The 22,741-nt window shown below is 35.4% G+C and overlaps 1 long non-coding RNA gene and 1 pseudogene across 2 annotated transcripts in view; both read left to right on the forward strand.

The window, feature by feature from the left end:
* The window catches only part of LOC115304345, an 87,109-nt gene that overhangs the window by 44,627 nt on the left and 19,741 nt on the right, over positions 1 to 22,741 (forward strand). The gene's annotated exons all lie outside the window — the stretch shown is intronic.
* On the forward strand, positions 7,937 to 8,571 carry LOC115304344 (annotated as a pseudogene).

The following is a 22,741-nucleotide window of genomic DNA, read 5'->3' on the forward strand; positions in this document are numbered from 1 at the left end:
TGCCCCCTGCTCATGCTCTGTCTCTCTCTCTCTCTCTCAAAAACTAAATAAACATCAAAATAAAACTACGTTTTACACCTAAAGCTAAGGTAACACTCTGTATCAACTACATTTCAGTCAAACCAACAACAATAATAAAAGGCCAAAGCCCTTAAAGAATTTAATTCATAGACTTCTCTAATACTTTCACTTAACTCCATACCTGCAGCACAAACTCTTCATTGGTCCCTGTACACTTGAGGCATAGAGAACCCAATAGAATAGAAAAAGAAGTACCATTCTCTGGACACCTACCATATGGAGGTGTCACTTTGATTCCATTTGTACAGATGAAACAGAAGATGTGGAAGCAAACTCACTGAAAGTAAGCATCCTGACTATGGGGACACGACGTGTAAGAAAGTGAGCAAGGATTGAAGTGCAGAACTGGAGTCATGGCTACATCTTACTTAAACTGTGAAATCACTCACAGTTTAGTGCAGTAGAACTGCATTCTTTGGTGCATTCATTGGGTGCTGCCAGAGCACTCACTGAACCTCAGATTCCCCATCAAGATAGCAGACGACATACATCAAGACTTATTGTGAAACACAAATAAAAGAAAGGTATAAGAGTGGTTTGCAAGCTCTAAAATGTTACACACATAGACTATCAGTGCACATACATTACCCGCTAGGGCTCAACACAAGACAGGTGCTACTCCATTTCTGCGCGGGCAGAATCTCTCTATGCTCCTCCTGCCTGAGTGAAATTTTCATACTCCATAGTTTTTCTCAACATCACCATGAAAAAAATGAAGAAGTAGAGAAAGAAAGAAATAGTCGAATGCCAAAAAACATCCCCAAAGTAAACAGCCATTCTCTTGAAATAGGGAGAAAACAGCATTTTACTATTTAAAGCTCTGGGTAATTTTACTCTTTAGGGAAAGATAAGCAAGCTGTAAAGTATCTGCCCTGGCAACAAATTCATGAATCACAACAATTACCTGTTTCTTTTGGATATTGGGTCTGTTAATTATCCACCAAAGTTTAGATTGGACAGCTGCTACCTGACTTCATTTAGTATCCAATGTGGAATGCTTTTGGCAGAGAATTGGTTTCTCGTTTCCCACCAGGAAAAAGGAAAATGAATTGGAAGACTTTACTAAGAATTAGTAAAACATGAAAAAAAAACAACCTACCTCTAGCTCTAGGTGTTTAAATCATGGATTAACTGTTGAGGGTTCAATCACTGGGTCAAGAAAAAGTGTGCCACTATATGAGTCGATGATTAGTTAAAGGTGGATTAAAAATGGGAATACTGATCAGTGAGAACTAGAAAGACTCGTAAGGTAAAAGAATAACTTGTATCTTTTAATAAAATCTGTATTTAATTTTGTCTTACATATGAGAGAAGACATCTGGAACTTTGGATGTTAGTATTGAAATTTCCAGTAGCATCTGTTCATCCTTAGTTTTACCCCTTAAATCAGAGGAAAAATCTATCATATCACAGATATCTAAGTAAAATAGTAGATGAAAATATTACATGCTCCATTTAATATGCAAGTATAAAATAATGGTATGGTATTTTCTAATTTTAGTTCTAGGTTCTATTCCTACTCACTAATTAAAATATGATTAGTAAATGCTTTTATTTTCTATGTGATTTATTATGATGATTTATGGAAGTATCAAAACATAAGCTAAGTTTTCTATTTCTGTTTTTACTCAAGTAATTAGCAACTAGGAAAAGCTAAGTAACTTGAAGATTTGAGTCAACAAATGCTCAATAGGCTGTGTAGAAATTACACTACCTAAATTTTTTAAATCCTGAAAATATTTAGCATACTTAAACCAGAAAAACCACCTAGAGCAAAAGAGGGGAGAAGTTTATAAAACAAGGTGAATGTCTGTTATGAAATTTCACTTATCATCAGTGGAAAATATTGATTTCCCTTAGCCGAAAAGAGAAGTCTTGCCCGTGGATGCCCAAACAACCAGTTGATCTGTATCCTAATGAATCCTAGCGATTTTTTGAATGAAAAAGGAAACTCACAGCAATAGGTCTTGCACCGTACAGACATTTGAACAAAAACAAAGTAGAAGATACAAGAGTAACAATGTTCCAGCTACTGTGAAAAAACTGGCAAGACAACAGAAACATCAGATCAAGATTTTCTAAGCTGTTCTTCCTTTCTTCTTTCCTCCTTCCTGTCCTCCTTCCCTTCCCCCTTCCTAACTCTGTTTCTTCTTTCTTACTTCTATTCACTACTTTTATTCCTGTTTCTGTGTTTTGACATGTTAAAGTTAATTTTATTTTTTATGTCTTTATTTTATTTTGAGAGAGAGAGACAAACAGAGAGCAAGTGGGGATGGGACAGAGATAGAGGGAGACACAGAATCTGAAGCAAGCTCCAGGCTCTGAGCTGTCCGCACAGAGCCGGATGCGGGCTGGAACCCACTGACTGTGAGATCATGACTTGAGCCGAAGTCAGACACCCGACCGACTGAGCCACCAGGCCCCCCTTTAAAGTTAATTTTAAAGTTAAAGGTTTTTTTTTTACTTTCAAGGAAGAGTTTTCAACCAATTATATAATTTTAGTGTCTTAGGGTTTTTTTTCACATGTGTTTATTTATTTACCTACTTTAAAAAAAATTTTTAAATGTTTATTTTTTTAGAGAGACAGAGTACAAGCAGGGGAGGGACAAAAAGAGGGAGAGACACAGAATCTGAAGCAGGCTCCAGGCTCCAAGTTGTCAGCACAGAGCCCAATGTGGGGCTCAAACTCACCAACCAGCAGAGCATGACCTGAGCTGAAGTTGGGTGCTTAACCAACTGAGCCACCCAGGCGCCCTTACCTACTTATTTTTAAGTAATCTCCACATACAATATAGGGCTTAAACTCACAATCCCAGGATGGAGAGTCACATGCTCTACTGTCTGAGCCAGCCAGGTGCTCCTTAGTGTTTTAGTTTTTAAATGGACCCCCTCTATCATTTCATAATTGAAAAATTATTGGACTAGAGAGGGCCCCACTGTACCAGCTTGTTGCAGAGCAATAATGAATCCATGTACTGTGTTATTTTTATTTTATTTTTAGAAAATTTTTATATATATATATATATATATATATAAAGTTTAAACTCTTAAAAAATATGTTTATTTTTTGAGAGAGAGAGAGACCGAAAGCAGAGGAGGGGCTGAGAGAGGGAGACAGAGGATTGGAAAGGGGCTCCAGGCTCTGTACTGACAGCTCAGAGCCTGATGCACGGTTTGAACTCACAAACCCATGAGATTCATGATCTGAGCCAAAGTTGGATGCTTAACCAACTGAGCCACCCAGGCGGCCCTAAACATTTTTTTATATTTTCCAACAAGTCTAGACCTTTTTCTAACAGGAATAACAATACAATGGTGTTTAAAGACTACCTCCCCTCCCCCCTCACGCTACTCTCCACCCCACCCCCTCCATACTTCTTGTATAGACTCCTCATGTAACTCTGCTCTTGTTTCTATATACATATCACACATACACAGAAATATACATATACAAATATATGTTTGCATCTTCTCTATTTTCCCAATATTGAATCATAACATATACACTGTACTTTTTTCTCTGATGTTTATTTTTTTCATTTGACAGTATACAGAGGCAGGCCTACAAGTATGTTTACATATCCATACATTTTTAAAATTTATGCATATATGGGGCACCTGGGAGGCTTAATCAGTTAAGCATCGAACTTCAGTTGAGGTCTTGATCTCACAGACTGGGTTTGAGCCCCGGGTTGGGATCTGTGCTGACAGCTCAGAGCCTAGAGCCTGTTCAGATTCTGTGTCTCCCTTTCTCTCGGTCCCTCCCCTGCTTACACTCTGTTTCTCTCTCTCAAAAAAAAATAAGCATTTAAAAATTGTCAATAAATAATAAAATTTATACATATACATAAAACATAATTATATATTAAAGGGCAAAATCATATGTGTTGGCAAATTTTCAAAGCATTTTTGCTTTTCTGTTGCTTTTTTATCTTTTTTATTGTATGTTTTATGTTGTTGTTTGCCTCCTTCCATGCTCTTCCTCTCTTCCCTGAGGGCATCCATTTCAACACACACATGCATCTGTTTTGTGGACTTCTACTTCTTATATAATATAAGCATACATAGACACAGAATGGCAAACACACACACACACACACACACACACACACATTCAATTTACCATAAAATCATTGATCTTGATACCCTCGTGTTAAGTATAATTTTCAAAAATTAAAAACAGGACTTTCATACAAATTTAGAACATACCAAAGATCTGCTTAACTCATTAATGAGGGAACAAGCAAGATAGTAAAGCTGCTTTAAAAAATAGAATTTAAAAAATAAATGTTTATATAGTCTGTTAGGAAGGGATGTTAAAATGAATTTGCTGAGTTAAAAGGCAAGTATCCTGGGATGCCTGGGTGGCTTAGTTGGTTAAGCATTTGACTTCAGCTCAGGTCGTAATCTCATGCCTTGTGAATTTGAGCCCCACGTCAGACTGTGTTGTAATAGCTCAGAACCTGGAGCCTGCTTCAGATTCTGTCTCCCTTTCTCTCTCTCTCTCTGCCCCTCTCTCACTCATGCTCTGTCTCTCCATCTCTCAAAAATAAACGTTTTTTTTAAAAAATTGAAAGGCAAATACCTTGCCAGGCAATAAAGCCATAACCTTTGGTGTATCCTCTACCTGGCAGAAATCATTTGCTTCTAATGGACCAAAATTTGTAGGTTAACCAGTAACTTCACAATGCCTGTGTCCTAATCAATAATAAATAAGAAGTAAAACAAAAGTACATATACTTGTCTAAGCCTATGAGGCAATGCTTCAGTGTGACATTGAAAGGACACACAATCATCCTTTTGCCTTATTTCCTGGTTTTGAATAATTTTTCTTCACACCAGGCTGACATCAATAGACTATGGAACTGTGCCAAGCTTGAGTCAACCCTAAGAAAATTTAAAGATTCTTCTGGATGACTCCTACATGGTGTTTCTCCTCCTGTTAGTCATGATGACACCCCCAGACCTGTCTTTGGGGCCACTTAATTATATAAAAGCAAAACTCTCACTGGTTCCCATTAAGACTATGAGCTCTTCTGTCACCCTTAATAGACATGAAAACTAATTGCTCTAAATCTTTCACATAAAAGGTCTTCATATAACAGATGAGTTTATTATTACTGCAAATAAATTTAATCGTTGTAATGATCTAAAAAATCAGTGCTAATTAGCACTTCTCCCTGACCGACATAAAAGAACTTTTTGGTATGCAGTTTATATTTCAAAGTTGCAGTAACCTGCTTCATTTTTATAGCAAGGAATGCATGTTCAGATTATTTTAATGTAAAAATGTGATGGTTTTGCTTGTTTTCACTTTCTTTTTTTTTTTTTTTTTTTTTTTTTTTGTTTTCACTTTCTTAACTACACTAGAAGGATAGATAAAATATTTCTTTTCACTTCCCTGCCCTTGAAAAGAGAGAGTTTCTCAGTTGCTAACAGTTTGGACATGTGTTTAATGGACATTAACAATTGATTGTGAAAGATCAGAAGCGATGACAGTTTACAGTGAGGAGGGTAGGAAAGAGAAATGCCTCAGCTGGAAGGTCATGAAGAATCACGGTGTCTGAATTCTGATGCAACTCTGGAAGAAAGAAATGGAAAAGATGGGAAGAAGAGGGAAGAGGAAAGGAAAGGTAGAGGGCTCAAGTAATAGCTAGGACAAAATGTCCTGTCTGCAATATAGAATAGGGTATCAAATTCCTCAATTAAGTTTTGTTAGAATAAGAGGTGATATTTTTGCATATGTAAGTTTACAAAGACTCAAATCTGTCCCTTATTATCCAGGTGAGGATGCTGTCTCTCAATATTGACTCCCATGGTCATCTATAACTGATCAGAACCATCCTCACCATTTGGTTATTTGCTCCAAAATCATATCTTCCATAAATATTTCTATAGTGAGAGATAAATGAGGCTTATTCCTCTGAGAGCCATTAAAAGTAGAGGAGGGGGAGAAAAACATGATTGACTAGAATAGCACCAGATTAGAAATTAGGAGACTAGAACATTTACACTGTAACTAATACTCTGTGTAAATTTGGACAAGTGACAACCTACTTGTTATTAGTAAAATATCTCTTCTGGCTTTAAAGTTACATGTGTCGCTTCCTCTTTCACTAATAACTGGGCCATCTCTATTCGACATAGCTTCTCAGATTTTTCTCAAGGTACTGGGAAATTACTTGGGAAATCCCACTACAGCAACCTCACTGCTATCCTCAAAGGAGTCAGAGTTTTGAATTTCTCACCAGGTTGAGGAGGAGAAGTAGTTAGCTAGGTTTCCCTAAGACTTCAGTAGAATCCCTATTCTCCTACCATTCCTAGATGGTCCAATATTAGAAGAGGGGATTCTGTTTACATTTTTCACAGCCTCTTTACTTAGAATTATAAGAGACTCTAGTTGTCAGACGAAACCTGTTCTACCTAGAACAGAAATACAGGTCAGAATATATCTGAAGATGATAATAAATAATAGTAGTATACTCAGTAAAAATTACTGAGGATTCATCAAATGCCACACATATACTAAGAGTTTATAAGCATAATTTAACTCACAGAACTCCATAAAGCATGTTCTTTCACCAGCTCTACTTTATAAAAGAGAAAACTGAGAGGATGCAAAAATAAGAACATGATCTCATGGCTTATAGCTAGCAACTGGCCGAGCCAGGCTCAAACATGATTTATTTTACACCACAGTCATTAGCATTTCTTATTAAATTATATAGCCCAATGGAGTAAGTATGGTTAGGCTTAAACAGAAGGAGATGTAAGAGAGGTTCCGAAAAAAGAACAGCTCATTCAACAATTGGCAGCATAAATCACAAGTGGCCAAGATAAAAACTATAAATATTTATTATTTATAGTACTCTCACCTTTCTAACAAAATTGGATCCTTAAGAGGGTTTATGGTTTGCTCAAATCTAAGTCATCCTTTATAAAATAGTCATTCTCAATAGGGAAAATAGAGTTCAGTGATATGTATAGGAAATTCATTGTAGGAGAAGCTAAGACAACATTGCTCTAGGAAGCAAGAAATTTTGTATATAGAGAGATAATGTTGAAGGAAAAAGAGAGCAATCAGCCAAGGGTGGAAAAGAAAACTGAGCTGAACAGAAATGTCTAACATCCAATGTAAACAAATTTCCTGGATAACAACATGTGGATCTCTGTCTCTGTCAGTACATGAAACATGTATATTTGATATTTCTGGTAGATACTTCTGTAGTTGGAATTAGTTTTTTATATGTGTGACAGCACATAACTGAGTTTTTCCTCAAAAGGGAAGGGAGTGAGATCAAAGATGGTCCAATGGTATCTCCTTTTACATTCAAATTAAAACAAAGCAAAAACAAATTAAGAAGGGAGATCAAAGACATCTCAGCACACAAGCAAACTGGCATAAAGAGAAAAATGTATCAAATACTTCTACACAAAGAGCTATTAAATTTCACAAATTGTTAATTAAGAGCTATACCATGTTCATGGATTAAATGACAACACAGTAAAATTTTCCTTAAAAAATTTTTTTTAACATTTGTTCATTTTGGAGAGACAGAGAGAAGAGTGCAAGTCAGGGAAGGGCAGAAAGAGAGGGAGACACAGAATCCCAAGCAGGCTTCAGGCTCTGAGCTCTCAGCACAGAGTCCAACAGGGAGCTCAAACTGATGAACCATAAGATCATGACCTGAACTGAAATCGGATGCTTAACTGACTGAGCTATCTAAGTGCCGCACCACAGTAAAATTTTCAATTCTGCTAAAAGAAATCTATCTAAAATCATCCTTAAAATGATTTTATGAATAGAAATTTAATTGTTAAAGAATTCCACAAATTCTGACTCGGGATCGGCGTTTGTTCTGTGAGGACTCGTGCGGTTTCACCATGCGTATTGAGAAGTGTTATTTCTGTTCGGGGCCCATTTATCCCGGCCACGGCATGATGTTTGTCCGCAACGACTACAAGGTGTTCAGATTCTGTAAATCCAAGTGTCATAAAAACTTTAAGAAGAAGCGCAATCCTCGTAAGGTCAGGTGGACTAAAGCATTCCGTAAAGCAGCTGGTAAAGAGCTTACAGTGGATAATTCATTTGAATTTGAAAAACGTAGAAATGAACCTGTTAAATACCAGCGAGAGTTATGGAATAAAACTATTGATGCAATGAAGAGAGTTGAAGAGATCAAACAGACACGCCAAGCCAAATTTATAATGAACAGATTAAAGAAAAATAAAGAATTACAGAAAGTTCAGGACATCAAAGAAGTCAAGCAAAACATTCATCTTATTCGGGCCCCTCTTGCAGGCAAAGAAAACAGTTGGAAGAAAAAATGGTGCAGAAATTACAACAGGATGTGGACATGGAAGATATTTCTTTAAGATCTCACTAATCATTTCTATAAGTGCATTTGAAAATCTTAGTCTCGACTAAAAACTTCTAAATTATTTATATTTTAAATAAGGTCACTCAAATGAAAGGTAATTAAAAATACATCTCTTCTGCAAAAAAAAAAAAAAAAGAATTCCACAAATTCTATATTTTAAAATACAGATTAAATTTTTATGAATAGCTGATTCAACTTTTTAAAAAATAGAATAAGATGGTGCAAATTTCTCCACCAGATATTAAACTAGATATGCCCACAAATCCATGCTAACAAAAATAAGATAGTAATTTACAACAAAAATAGAATAAAGATAAACACAAAACATAAAAACGGGAAGAAACTGTCTCCTCTTGGCACTTCTATTTAACATTATATTGTAGGTTCTAGAAAGGGAAATTACACAATAAAAAGAAATACAATGTACCCAGATCAGAAAAGAAGTAGAACTATCTTTATTTGCAGATTGCATGATCTTGTATATAAATAATCCTAAGGAATATGCATATAACTATTAGGACTAATGAATATTTAGTTCATGGTTATAGGATACATGATAAATATCCAAAAATCAATTGTATTTCTATAGAGTAGCAATGAGCAATACAAAAATGAAATTAAGAAAATGGTCCATTGACAATAACATCGAAAAGAATAAAATTCTTAGAAATATATCTAACAAAATTAAGTCCTATTCCTGGAAATTACAAAACATTGTTGAAGGAACTTGAAGACTTACATAAGTAAGAAAATATACCATGTTTGTGGTTTTAAAGACTTAGTATTATTAAGATAGGAGTACTCTTCAAATATTCAAAACCAGCTTGACAGAGAACAAAGAAATGAAAGACTCCATGCTTTGCAAACCTTAATATAAAGCCATAGTACTGAAGATTGTGTGATACTGATGCAAGAATATATAGTTCAATGATAGAGAATTGAGAGTCTAGAAATAAACCCTCACATTTATTGTCAATTGATTTTTGACAAGAGTGCCAAGACAGCTCAATGGGGAAAGAACAGTCTTTTCAAAACAAGGTACTGAGGCAATTGAAATCCAGATGCAAAAGAGGGAAGTTAGGTCCATATCTCACACCATATACAAAAAAAAATTAACTACAAATAAATCACAGAGCTAAATATAACAGCTAAAACTATAAAATTCTTAAAGAAAACCTAATAAATCCTCTGATCTTTTAATTTTAAAAAGTTGTTAAAAAAAAAAAAACCTTTCTGACCTGAATTAGGCAATAGTTTCTTAGACATAATGCCAAAGTAAAGAAAATAAACCAAACTTCATCAAAATTAAAAACATTGCTTCTTCAAAGAACACCACCTGAAAATGAATAGACAATGCACAGAATGGAATAAAATATTTGTCAGTCATATTCTATCTACAGTACACAAAAAACCCTAAACTCAACTCTAAACTAAAAACAATAATAAAAAAAATTTAAGTGGGGAATTGACTAACCATTTTTCCAAATAAGATGTAGAAGTGGCTTTACAAAGTTCATAAAAAGATGCTCAACCACATTCTTCATTAAGGACATGAAAAACAAAGCCACAATAAGATAGCACTTCACACCCACTAGAATGGCTAAAATTAAAGTATGCTGGTGAATATGTGGACAAATTGAAAGTGCAGAAGGTACAGAATAGGCAAGTCCACAGAGAGAGAAAAAGATTAGTCACAATGCACCCAAGTGGCTCAATCAACTAAGCATCCAACTTTGGCTGAGGTCATGAGGTCATGATCTCATGGTGCATGGGTTTAAACCCTGCATCAGGCTCAGTGCTGACATCTCAAAGCCTAGAGCCTGCTTCAGATTCTGTGTCTCCCTCTCTCTGCCCTCTCCCCCACTCATGCTCTGTCTCTCTCTCTCTTTCAAAAATAAATAAACATTTTAAAAAATTAAAGAAAAGAATAGTAGCTTTCAGAGTCTGTAAGGGGGACAATTTGAAAAATGAGTACTTAAAAGCCCAAGGTTTCTTTTGGGGGCAAGAAAAATATTCTAAAACTAGATAATGTTGGGACACCCGGATGATTCAGTTGGTTGAGTGGTTGACTTAGGTTCAGGTCATGATCTCACGGTTTGTGAGTTTGAGCCCTGCATCTGGCTCACTGTTGTCAGTGTGGAGTTCTGCTTCAGATCTGCTGTCCCCCTCTCTCTCTGACCCTCCCTGACTCCTGCCTTTTTTAAAAAAAAATAAACATTAAAAATAAATAAAATTAAATCATGTTAATAGTTGCATAATTCTGTTAGTATAAGAAATTGAACTGTACACTTTAAAAGTATAAATTTATTGTATATGAATTATACCTCAATAAAGCTGCTATTTTTAAAAAGCCAACAAGGAGTTATGGAAATCAATTCTAATCTAGATGCTGTCATGTTTCTATAATACGACTTAGGACAAGTCTTTACTCTTTCTGGCCTCATTCATCTCATCTGTGAAGTGAAAAGTGAGGTCTAAGTGTCCTTCTGTTTCTGACAATATATAGTTCCATATCTCTCACCTCCTCTATGAAACTGTGCTTTGCCCAACTACCTAAAGGTAAGCTCTTTCTGCTCTCATATTAACTGCCTTGTTTCACTGCTATTTGTGCTTCATCTGATCTCCTCCACTAGAAATATGAGCCACTCACAGGCTCAGAACTATCTTGCACACAACGGGAACTCAATAATCTTTTTAGATGACTATGGACATGCAATTATTTATATTTAAGAAACACTATTTGAAGTTAAATAGTCAGAAAAAATTAAATTCTGAGTGGTTTACATGTCACCAAAATAAATGATTGATAATGTTCCTTAAATTTGACACAGATTTAATGTTAATTTTTGGTATAATAGAATTGTAAACTTGATAGAGTTTGATACGCCATATGAATTCCCCTGTTATCCCATGCAGAGAGCTTGTATCGTATTTTTAGATTGCCTGTACCATGGCAGCTTCACTGATATTGATATTAAACATACAGAAAATAATCCAAAAATGAAAAGAAATAAAATGCTTGAACCAGTGTTATTTAATTGTAATTAATCAAGTTTTTAGTATTCCAGTAGGTATCCTGAACCACATTGTTTTTAAGTAATGAAATCTTACCAATAAGAGATCTCAGGAGAGTACACTATTATTAAATCTGCATTGAGAGGTTAGGCCACTGTTTTCCCGCAATCATTATTGAGTTTGCAAATTTTTAAAAAATAGAAAATTATACAGGCTTTGCTGCTTTATAAAACTTTGTTTGACAAGCAGAAAATTTCAGACTAATAAGAAAGTTGAGTAAAAATGTAACCAACTGCCTTCTTACTTTTTCCTTTAAATATAAAAGACAATTATCTAAAAACTAAACTTTAATTTTGCATTGTTTCCCCTACTGATGAACTACATAATCTAACTCAAAAACATTTATCCTGTGCTAATAAAAATACAAAAGGAAAAATTATGAAAAACTAGTCCTAGCCCTGTTCAAATTTATCTATAACCTGCTAATCCTATCGCATTCCCTTTCCATTCTGCACAATTTCCAATTCCGAATACCTGAATCTACCTCCTAAATGCAGAGTTTAGGAAAATTCTTTGTAATTGACAAGAACAAACTAAAGCAGCATTAGAACTCTTTAAGTACTTTTGCAAAACTAAATCTGGGGTACATAACTGGTAACACCTGGAAACATTTTTTTATTCTCCAGCTCATTTTGCATATGAAATATACCTGAAAATCATGTTTTGTAATACCAAAGATGGTCTTTAAGTACTCTGATCTCTCAGATGTGTTGAGTTAAAACTTCTACATAGTGTTATTAATTTTTATCTTGGGCACAACTTCTGTCTGTGCTGTCATTCTAAATTTGTGTTTAATGAATATTCCTTGATTACAAACTATTCTTCTGCTACGGATAAAAATAATAACACAAAAAATAAGATTTATTGAATGCTTATTATAGTATTAAGCACCACACTATACTAAATTCTTTGTAGTCTTATCTCAGTCCAACCTAACAGCAATTCTATGAAGCGGTAGTTTATGATCCACATTTTACAAATGAGAAAATTAAAAGTAAAGGACATGAAGTCATTTGCCCAAAGTTATACAGTTAATAAGTGGTTCAGCTCTATACTCAACAGTTTAAGGGTACACAAATAAAAATACACCTCAAATAACTTACAATCCAGTGAGGCTGTTGGAGAAGGACTCAAATAACAGACATGAACTATGTTCTAAGTGATGATCCATGGTTGAATATGAAACTAATCAACTTAAAGTTTAAAATTTAAAACATTAGTGTTATGGTGTAAGGTGTGTATTGGTCAGGGCTCTTCAGAGAAACTGAACCATATGTATACATATGCACATGCATAATATCTATGTATAGACAGAAAGATTTAAGAAATTAGTTCATGGGACTATGAGAACCCAGGGAAAAGCTGATGTTGCCATTGAAGTCCAAAGGCCATCTATTAGCAGAATTCCTTTTTGCTCAGGAGTGTTTGGGTTTTGTTTTAAGGACTTTAACTGATTAGATAAGGCCCACCCATATAATGGAGGGAAATCTGCTTTCTTCGAAGTTCACTGATTTAAATATTAATCTTATATTTTAAAAAAAGCCTCACAGAAACATCCAGAATAATGTCTGACCATATATCAGAGCACTGTGGCCCAACCAAGTTGACACATCAAATTAAACATATATATATTGAAATATATATATATATATTATATAATAGTTCATGTCTGTTGAGTCCTTCTCCAACAGCCTCACTAGATTGTAAATTGTTTGAGGTGCATTTTCATTTGTGTACCTTTAAACCTTCAAGCATAGAGCTGAACCACTTATTAACTGTGTAACTTTGGACAAATAACTTCATGTGCTTTAAATATATATATAAACTGAGTCTAAATACCATGCTCTATGGTAGAGTCCTACAAACCTATCTTTTCTAAAGAGATATGTCTCTTGAATTGAAGACTTCATATTCCCAGTGTCTACCACAATAAAAACATATAGAACATATTTTAGGAGCTTATTGAATTATATTTAGTAGATGTCACTTGAACTGAATTGAATTATATTCTGCTTTGGGCCTTTTAAAATCTCTAAAAAAGGAAAATGTGTTCAGAATAGATAAGTGTCATTGATTAAGTGCATCAGTTTGGGAACTCATAACTCTCTCTGCTTCCTCAGTTGCCCAATTTGTGACAAAAGTTATATATTAGTCATATATCCACATAACAAATTACTACAAGCACACTCTTATTATCCCACAGTTTCTGTGAGTCAAGAATCCGGCCGCAGCATAGCTAAGTGTTCCACTTCAGGGTCTCTCTCAAGGCGGCGGTAAGGGGTGAGCCAGAACTGACATCTCATCTGAGGCTGGCTAGAGAGAAGAAGAATCTCCCTCTAAATGGACATGGCTGTTTGCATAATCCATATCCTTAGCTCCTTGCAGGCTATTGGCTAGACAGTCCTCAGCTTCTTGCCACGTGGGCCTCTCCGTGTGGTGGCTTACTTTATCAAAGCCAGCACAGGAGAGAGTCAATACGGAAAATGTACTGGTGATATGGATGTTACAATCTCATATATTCATGGAAATGGCATCCTATTGCTGTTGCCATTTTTTATTGGTTGGTAGCAAGTTACAAGTCACAATTACATTCAGGGGGAGGGGATTACACAACAGCAAGAATACTAGGAGGTAGAAATAATTGGGGCACATCTTAGAGTTTGTTCCTCACACAGCACTCTCAGGATTAAACTTTGGGTTGGGTGTTCAGAAATAGCAGTCCTGTGGCTACAGGAAATAAGGGTTTCTTTCAGGGAAATCATAAAAACTTTTAGGTACTTCAAAGGCACTTAACTGAATCATATCAGGGGATGTCAGTCCAAAGATGTGACCAGACAAGCCACCCTGCCTCAAAGAGAAAGACGGCACAGGAATCAGCCACCTCAGTCTCATTGCCAGGAGGATGTTTGAGCTTTCTCTCACATCCAGCTACCACTTTGGCAATAAAGTTCAGCATCCAGGGAATTGAATATTCCATTTTCAAAAGATTTCATGAAGCAAATAAGCTATTACTTAGCAAGCTAAAGGTTTAGTTGATGGATCAGTTGTAGGGGCAGGGGGCGTTTCTCTTACTATGCTGTGGAGGGAAGTGCTCAGAAAGGAGACTATCTTGATTATAGGAAATAAGGAATTAGTGCAGAGTAATTAAACTTTCAACTCTATAAAATTAGAACTGTCTGTATCTGTGAATAATTAAGTGATCATCTACATACACCAGGAATACCCCCACAACCTATACTAGTAGATCGCCACAATACAAAAATCCCAATCCATTTGTTAAAATTTAAATTCAAGTTAGCTAACATAGTGTAGTACTGGTTTCAGGAATAGAATTTAATGACTCATCACTGACATATAACACCTAGCACTCATCCCAACAAGGGCCCTTCTTAATGCCCCTCACTCATTTAGACCACCCCTCCATCTCCCCTCCAGAAACTGTTTGCTTTCTGTATTTAAGATTATCTTATGGTTTGCCTCTGTCTGTCTCTTATTTTCTTTTTCATTTCCTTCCCATATGTTCATCTGTTTTGTTTCTTAAATTCCACATATGAGCAAAGTTATCTGACATTTGTCTTTCTCTGACTTATTTTACTTAGCATAAACCTCTAGTTCCATCCACATTGTTGCAAATGACAAGATTTCATTATTTTTGATCACCAAGTAATATCCATTATATATGCAACCACATCTTCTTTATCCATTCATCAGTCAATGGACATTTGTATACCATACACACAAAAATAAATCCAAAATGGATGAAAGACCTAAACATAAGACAGTAAACCATCAAACCCCTACAGGAAAAAACAGGCAACAACCCCTTTGACCTAGGCCACAGCAACTTCTTACTAGACATGTATCCTGAGGCAGGAGAAACAAAAGCAAAAATAAATAACTATTGGGACCTCATTAACGTAAAGAGCTTCCTTACAGCAAAGGAAACAATCAGCAAAACTAAAAGGCAACCAACAGAATGGGAAAAGATATTTGTAAATGGCATATTAGATAAAGCCAAAATCTATAAAGAATGTATCAAACTCAATACCCAAAAAACAAATAATCCAGTGAAAAAATGGGAAAAAGATATGAATAGACACTTTTCCAAAGAAGACATTCATTTGGCTAAAAGACACATAAAAAGATGCCAGTCCATTTTTTAAAAAGTTTTTTTAATGTTTATTTATTTTTAAGAGACAGAAAGACAGAGTGAGGGTTGGGAAGGGACAGTAAGAGAGGCAGACACAGAATCTGAAGTAGGCTTCAGGCTCAGAGTGTCAGCACAGAGACCAACTCAGGGGTCGAACTCATAAACAGTGAGATCATGACCTGAACTGACGTCAGAAGCTTAACCAACTGAGCCACCCAGGCGCCCTGATGCCAATCCATTTTTATAAGGAAGTTCAGGCAAGGAAGATGGTGGTTTTATCTCTAAAAGGCCAAAGGCCCTTTATGTTAGAGTACAAACCCCTAGCAGACAGAGTCTCTGCTTGTCACTATGTGAGTCCAGCATGGAATGGTGTGCAGTCAAGTAGGTACTACATCAGCCATGTAGTCTTTCCTTCTGACTGTGCTGAGCACAGATTTCTGAGTCATTGAGCTATCCAGTCAGTGGAATTATATTTAACATTATATGAACAATATGCCAATCCTCATGAAAGCTTTTTAAATTTATCTCTTTAACATTCACAAATATAGCCTTGGGGATCTGTAATACAGGAACAATTATAGAGGATCCATTTTATAACATGAATATGTATTAACCCTGCTCATAAAAACTAAAAACGGAGCACCCAATGAATTATTTTAAAACTCCCAAATTCTTTAAAGATTGAGTCACAAATTATGTTAGAGGGTTATATTTGACGAGAAACTGATTTCATCAACAGTAATCAACACTCCACATAGTTTTGTATCTCTATATAACTTGATAAAAGAAATAGTTGAAGAAGGAAACAGAACAATCTTACAGGCTTACCTAATAATTATAAAATAAAAACTAAATGAACAAAAGTAAATCTTGATCTGGGGCACCTGGGTGGCTCAGTTGGTTAAGCATCTGACTTCAGCTCAGGTCAGGATCTCACGGTTTGTGGGTTCAAATTCCACGTCGGGCTCTGTGTTGACAGCTTGGAGCCTGGAGCCTGTTTCAGATTCTGTCTCCTTCTCACTCTCTGCTCCACCTCTCAAAATTGAATATTTAAAAAATTTTAATTGTTTAAAAATTAAAAAAATAAATCTTGCTCGAGGCTATCCACTATTCTCCCACTTGCATCTGAATGCAAGTTTCAGTTCTCTTATTCTTTAAAGCAGTGACTTGCAAATTTTTTTCATAGTGACTTATGCTGAGAAATACATTTTGAATATACATACAAATAGATTCACAGAAACACTTGTAGTTTAGGTATCATATTTGTGTGTGTGTATATATATATATGTATATGTACATACATATATATAATATATATGCTTTAAAAAGCCCTTTTCTCTCTCAATTAATGAAGTGCTTTTCAGTCTGATTGATAGCCCTGCAAAGGGTCAGAGATTTGATTTGGAGAGTTTAATCAACATTTCAGAATATAGAAAAAAGGAAAATGTCTGAGTATTATCACTGAGAATATAGATTAAGTATTGTTTCATGAATTTTTTTCTACTCTGCATGGATGTAATAGTATGTGTTCTGCACATTGTAGACCATAGGCAAAAATGTTTGATCCTTTACTGTTTTGAGGCATTGCAGTTTGAGATCACTGTAGTGTAAGGGGCCATAAGTAACTGCCCTAATCTTCAAAAACGCTCCTGTAGTAATCCTAATGTTGAAAGTTTTCATATGTCACATCTCAGTGTCTTACCCTCTGTCTCAGGAAAACAGAGTTTGAGAACGGTGACTCAGCAATGTATACCTACACAAAGGGCCATGTGGAAGCACAGAACAAAGAACCTCTCTGTTTCACTGTGATGAATTATGACGGTCTCATTCTTAGACCCTTGATATACAAAAAGAAAGACAAAAGTGAAAAATGTCCAAAAGCAGCAAACAGTTTAAACACTTTAATAAATGCCCATATAAGGAACTACATATAGGGACTGAAAATGATATACTAATAAGAAAATATTAGCTATTGACTAAGATATATCGATTAAGCAACATGAATTCTCTCAAATTTGAGAGAACATATGAATGTATGAATGTATGGTTCTGGTACACAAGAAGATTTCCTTGTAAATTATAATTTAGCCTAGTTTCACCAACTGCAAGTTTTTATGGTGAGAACCACTATGTACATCGAGAGGCAAAGATCAGCAAATAAATACGAACTGAGTATATTGTCTAAGTGATGATAGCATGACAATTAGAAAAACTTGATAATCAAAAATAAATAAAATGTTTATCTTGGTATAAAAAAGTATTTGTAATAGTAGGAAAACGTTTTTAGTGAGAGGAAAGTTTGAATTGACTCCTACTGTGGTTTTATGTTTTAACAGTAAGAATTATTGTAGTAAAAAAAAAAAAATCAACAACAAATAACATACTCCAATAAAAAAATATCAGCAAGTCAAATTGAAATAGTTCACTGCAGCCAAACCTAGAGATGATATAAACAATGCATTGAACCAAGGAGTTGGAAACAATTACCTAACTTTGTCCAAAGCTACCTTATTTTAAAAATAATCTTTAAAAACTGACATACTAGGTCAGTTGTCAATAAGCAAGGCCTGAAAATAATCCCTGGCATTTTGTTTTCAAAGCAGCTACAGATGAATCCTAGGACTAGGAGGTAAACCTGCCTTTGGGTAATACTACAAGGCAGCTTTCTACACAGCTCTTTTCACTAGCTGAATCACAGTGCAGAATATACATAAATTCTTGAAAGGTATTTTGATTAGTATTCCTACCCAACGTTATTTAACTCTGGGCTCTAAATCTACAAGAGGAAGGGTATGTTAGAAGGAATGGGTGGGAGTGGGAGAGAGATAGTGCCCTGAGACAGGAGATTTTTAGCACCTGGTAAAATAAAACATCCAACTTCATTCTTGAGCCACTAAGAAAGAATAATAAAGAGATCCATTGCCCAAAATTCATTGTACCAAGACCAGACTGTTTCTTAGGTCCGTACATCCCAGCACCCCTTCAGAGTTTATCTCCTCGTGGGACATGAGGTGTCCAGGGATCTGCAGCCATTTACTAGCATAAGCAGACACAGACTCCCTCAGAGCCTTCCCCTAAACCAGAGAATCTGCTCAGCTCATGTTTAGGGATTCAAGAAAGCTCAAAGAAGGCAGTAGCTCCATGGAAAAACTTCAGTAATGGGGGATAGGAGCTCCAGCCTCCCATTCTTCCATACAACAATTCTGGGAGGGGTTCTGTTTGCTTCCCTGAAGTCCTGACAGTGTTAAGCCACAAATGCACTTAGGAGAAACCATGATAATATACCCTCACATTTGTTATTTCTCCCCTGCTTCACTTTAACCATTCTCTTACTCCTGCTTCCAAGGAGCCCCTCCCAAAGAAACTAAGTGGTCTCACAGTCTGATTTGAGAGAAATCTAAACCAAAACATACTCATAGTTTATTTAATCATCACAACAATCTAGTGGGGTGGATACTGTGTTCCCCATTTACAGGTAAGGAAAGTCTAAGAGAAATTAGTAATTGGTCCATTCAGTTAGTAGAATAAATAGGCCTGAACTATAACCTTTCTTATTCTCAAAATCATGTATGCTAAACTACCCAAACACTATCAGAGGAACAGTATAGAAAATTAATTAATTAAAGATTTAAAGATAAAGTATTAAAAATAATTGTAACTACAATAATTTTGTAATGTATACACAATATAAATGAATATTAAGTATAATATTAAAGACATAAAATGTGGGAGAGGGAAGTGTAAAAATGTAGAGGACTTATATGCATTTGAAGTTGTCAGTTTAGATTGTTACAACTATAATATATTTTGTGTAAGTCTCATGGTAACCACAAAGCAAAAACCTAGATAGATATACAGGAGATAAAGAGACAGAAATCAAAGCATATCCTTACAGAAAATCTCCAAATCACAAAGAAGGAGAGCAAGAAAGGGACAAAGAAACTACAAAACAGGTAACAACAAGATGGCAAGAGAAGCTCCATATCTACCGATAATTACTGTATATAATGAGCTAAATTCTCCAACCAATGACATGGAATGAAAGTTCAACATCTATTCATAATAAAAACTCTCAGCCAAGTGGGTTTACAGGGAACATACCTCAACATAATAAAGGCCATATATGAAAAACCCATTGCTAACATCATATTCAATCATGAAAACCTGAGAGCTTCACTTCTAAGATCAGGAACAAGACAGGATGTCCATTCTCACCACTTGTATTCAACATAATATTAGAAGTCCTAGCCACAGTAACCAGACAAGAAAAAGATAAAAGGACATCCATATTAGTGAAGAGGAAGTTAAACTGTCATTATTTGCAGATGACATGGTACTATATATACAGAAAATCCTGCAGATTGCTCCAGAAAAATACTAGAACTGTTAAATAAATTCAGTAAAGTTTCAGGACACAAAATTAATACATACAAATCTGTTACATTTCTATACACTAACAACAAAGTAACAGAAAGAGAAATTTTTAAACATCCATTTACAATTGCACCAAAAAAAAACAAAACATCTAGGAATAAACTTAATCAATGAGGTGAAAGACCTATGCTCAGAAAACTATGAAACATTGATAAAAAGAAGCTAAAGACAACACAAACAAATGGAAAGATACAGTGTGCTCATGGATTATAAAAATTAATATTATTAAAATGTCCATACTACCCAAAGAAATCTACAGATTCAATGGAATCACTATCAAACTACAAACAGCATTTTTCACAGAACTAGACAAAATAACACTAAAATTTTTATGGAATCACAAAAGGCCACAAATGGCCAAAGCAATCTTGAGAAAGATAAACAAAGCTGAAGGTATCACAATTCCAGATTTTAAGATATACTGCAAAACTGTAGCAATCAAAACAATATGGCATTGGTACAAAAATAGATACATAGATCTATAGAGCAGAGTAGAGAGCCCAGAAATAAGTCCACATTTATATGGTTAATTAACCTATGACAAAGGGGGCAAGAATATACAATAGGTAAAAGACAGTCTCTTCAAAAAATGGTGATGGGGGGCGCCTGGGTGGCTCAGTCGGTTAAGCCTCCGACTTCAGCTCAGGTCAGATCTCACGTTTGTGGGTTCAAGCCCCGCGTCGGGCTCTGTGCTGACCGCTAGCTCAGAGCCTGGAGCCTGCTTCCGGTTCTGTGTCTCCTTCTCTCTCTGCCCACCCCCCTCTCATGCTTTGTCTCTCACTGTAATAAAATAAATAAAAATTTTTTTAAATGGTGATAGGAAAACTGGATAGCTACATGCAAAAGAATGAAACTGGACCGTTTTCTAACACCATACTCAAAAATAAAAATGGATTACAGATATAAATGTGAGCCCTGAAACTACAAATATATTAGAAGAGAACACAGGCTACTTTCTCCAACATTGATGATACTAGCATTTTTTCTAGATCTGTCTCCTAAGGCAAACGAAACCAAAGCAAAAATAAACAATTGGGACTACATGCAAATAAAAAGGTTCTGTAAAGCAAAGGAAACAGTCAACAAAATGAGAAGGCAGCCTACTAAATGGGAGAAGATACCTGATAAGGAGTTAATATACAAAATACATAAAAACTTGAAGTTCCTAGATGGCTCACTGGATGGGCATCCAACTCTTGATTTCCACTCACGTCATGATCCCAGGGTCATGGGATGGAGCCCTGTGTCAGGCTCTGTGCTGAGCATGGAGTCTGCTTGAGAGTCTCTCTCTCTCTCTCTCTCTCTCTCTCTCTCTCTCTCTCTCCCTCTGCTCCTTTCTTCTGCTCACCCTCTTTCTCTCTAAAAAAAATTAAAATAAAAATTAAATAAAAATTAAAAAACATATACAGCTTAACACACACACACACACACACACACACACCACAATCTGATTTAAAATGGGCAGAAGACATGAATAGACTTTTGTCAAAGAAGACATACAGGTGGTTAACAGACACATGAAAAGATACTTAATATCAGTAATTATCAAGGAAATGCAAATCCAAACCACAAGAAGATATCACCTGACACCTGTCAAAAGACAAGAAATAACAAGTTTTGGTGGGAGAAAAAAGAAACCTCGTGTACTGCTGATGGGAATATAAATTGATACAGCCACTGTGGAAAACAGTATAGAGATGCCTCAAAAACTTAAAAATAGGAGCACCTGGGTGGCTCTGTGCTGATAACTCAGAGCCTGGAGTCTACTTCAGAGTCTGTGTTTCCCTCTCTCTCTCTCTCTGTGCTCCCTTGCTCATGCTCCACCTCTCTCTCTCTCTCTCTCTCTCTCAAAAAATAAACATTTTTTAAAAAATTGTAAAGAAAAGTTAAAAATAGAAATACCGTATTATCCAATAATTCCTCTATTTTTTTACCCAAAGAAAATGAAAACACTAATTCAAAAAGATATAGTCACTTCTATGTTTATTTGCAGCATTATTTACACTGGCCAAGATATGGAAGCAAACTAAGTGCCAATTAACTGATTTATGGATAAGGAAGATGTGGGATGTGTGTGTGTGTGTATGTGTGTGTGTGTGTGTGTGTGTGTGTGTGTGTGTTTACATATAAAAGAAATTCTATACATAATAATGGAATATTATACAACCATAAAAAGGGATAAGATCACACCATTTATGACAATATAATTGGATCTAGAGGGTATTATGCTCAGTGAAATAAATCAGAGAAAGATATATGATTTCACTGACTTGTAAAATCTAGAAAACAAAAGAAATGAAACAAACAAATGAAAAGCAGAATCAGACCTATAAATACAGAGAACAAACCAATGGTTGCCAGGGGGTGGGGAAAAGAGTGGGGAATAGGAAAAATGGGTGAAGGCAAGTAGTAGATACAGGTTTTTGGTTATAGAATAAATAATTTATGGTAACAAAAGGCATTGCATAGGGAAAATAGTTAATGATGTCATAATAATGTTGTACAGGGACAGGTGGTAGCTACTTTGGGGTAAGCTTTCATAACATAAAGAAAAGTTGAATCATTATATTGTACACCTGAGACTCATGACACATTGTGTGTCAACTATACTAAAAAAAAT

This window comes from Suricata suricatta, chromosome 10 (genome assembly GCF_006229205.1).
Source record: "Suricata suricatta isolate VVHF042 chromosome 10, meerkat_22Aug2017_6uvM2_HiC, whole genome shotgun sequence".
Taxonomy (NCBI): domain Eukaryota; kingdom Metazoa; phylum Chordata; class Mammalia; order Carnivora; family Herpestidae; genus Suricata; species Suricata suricatta.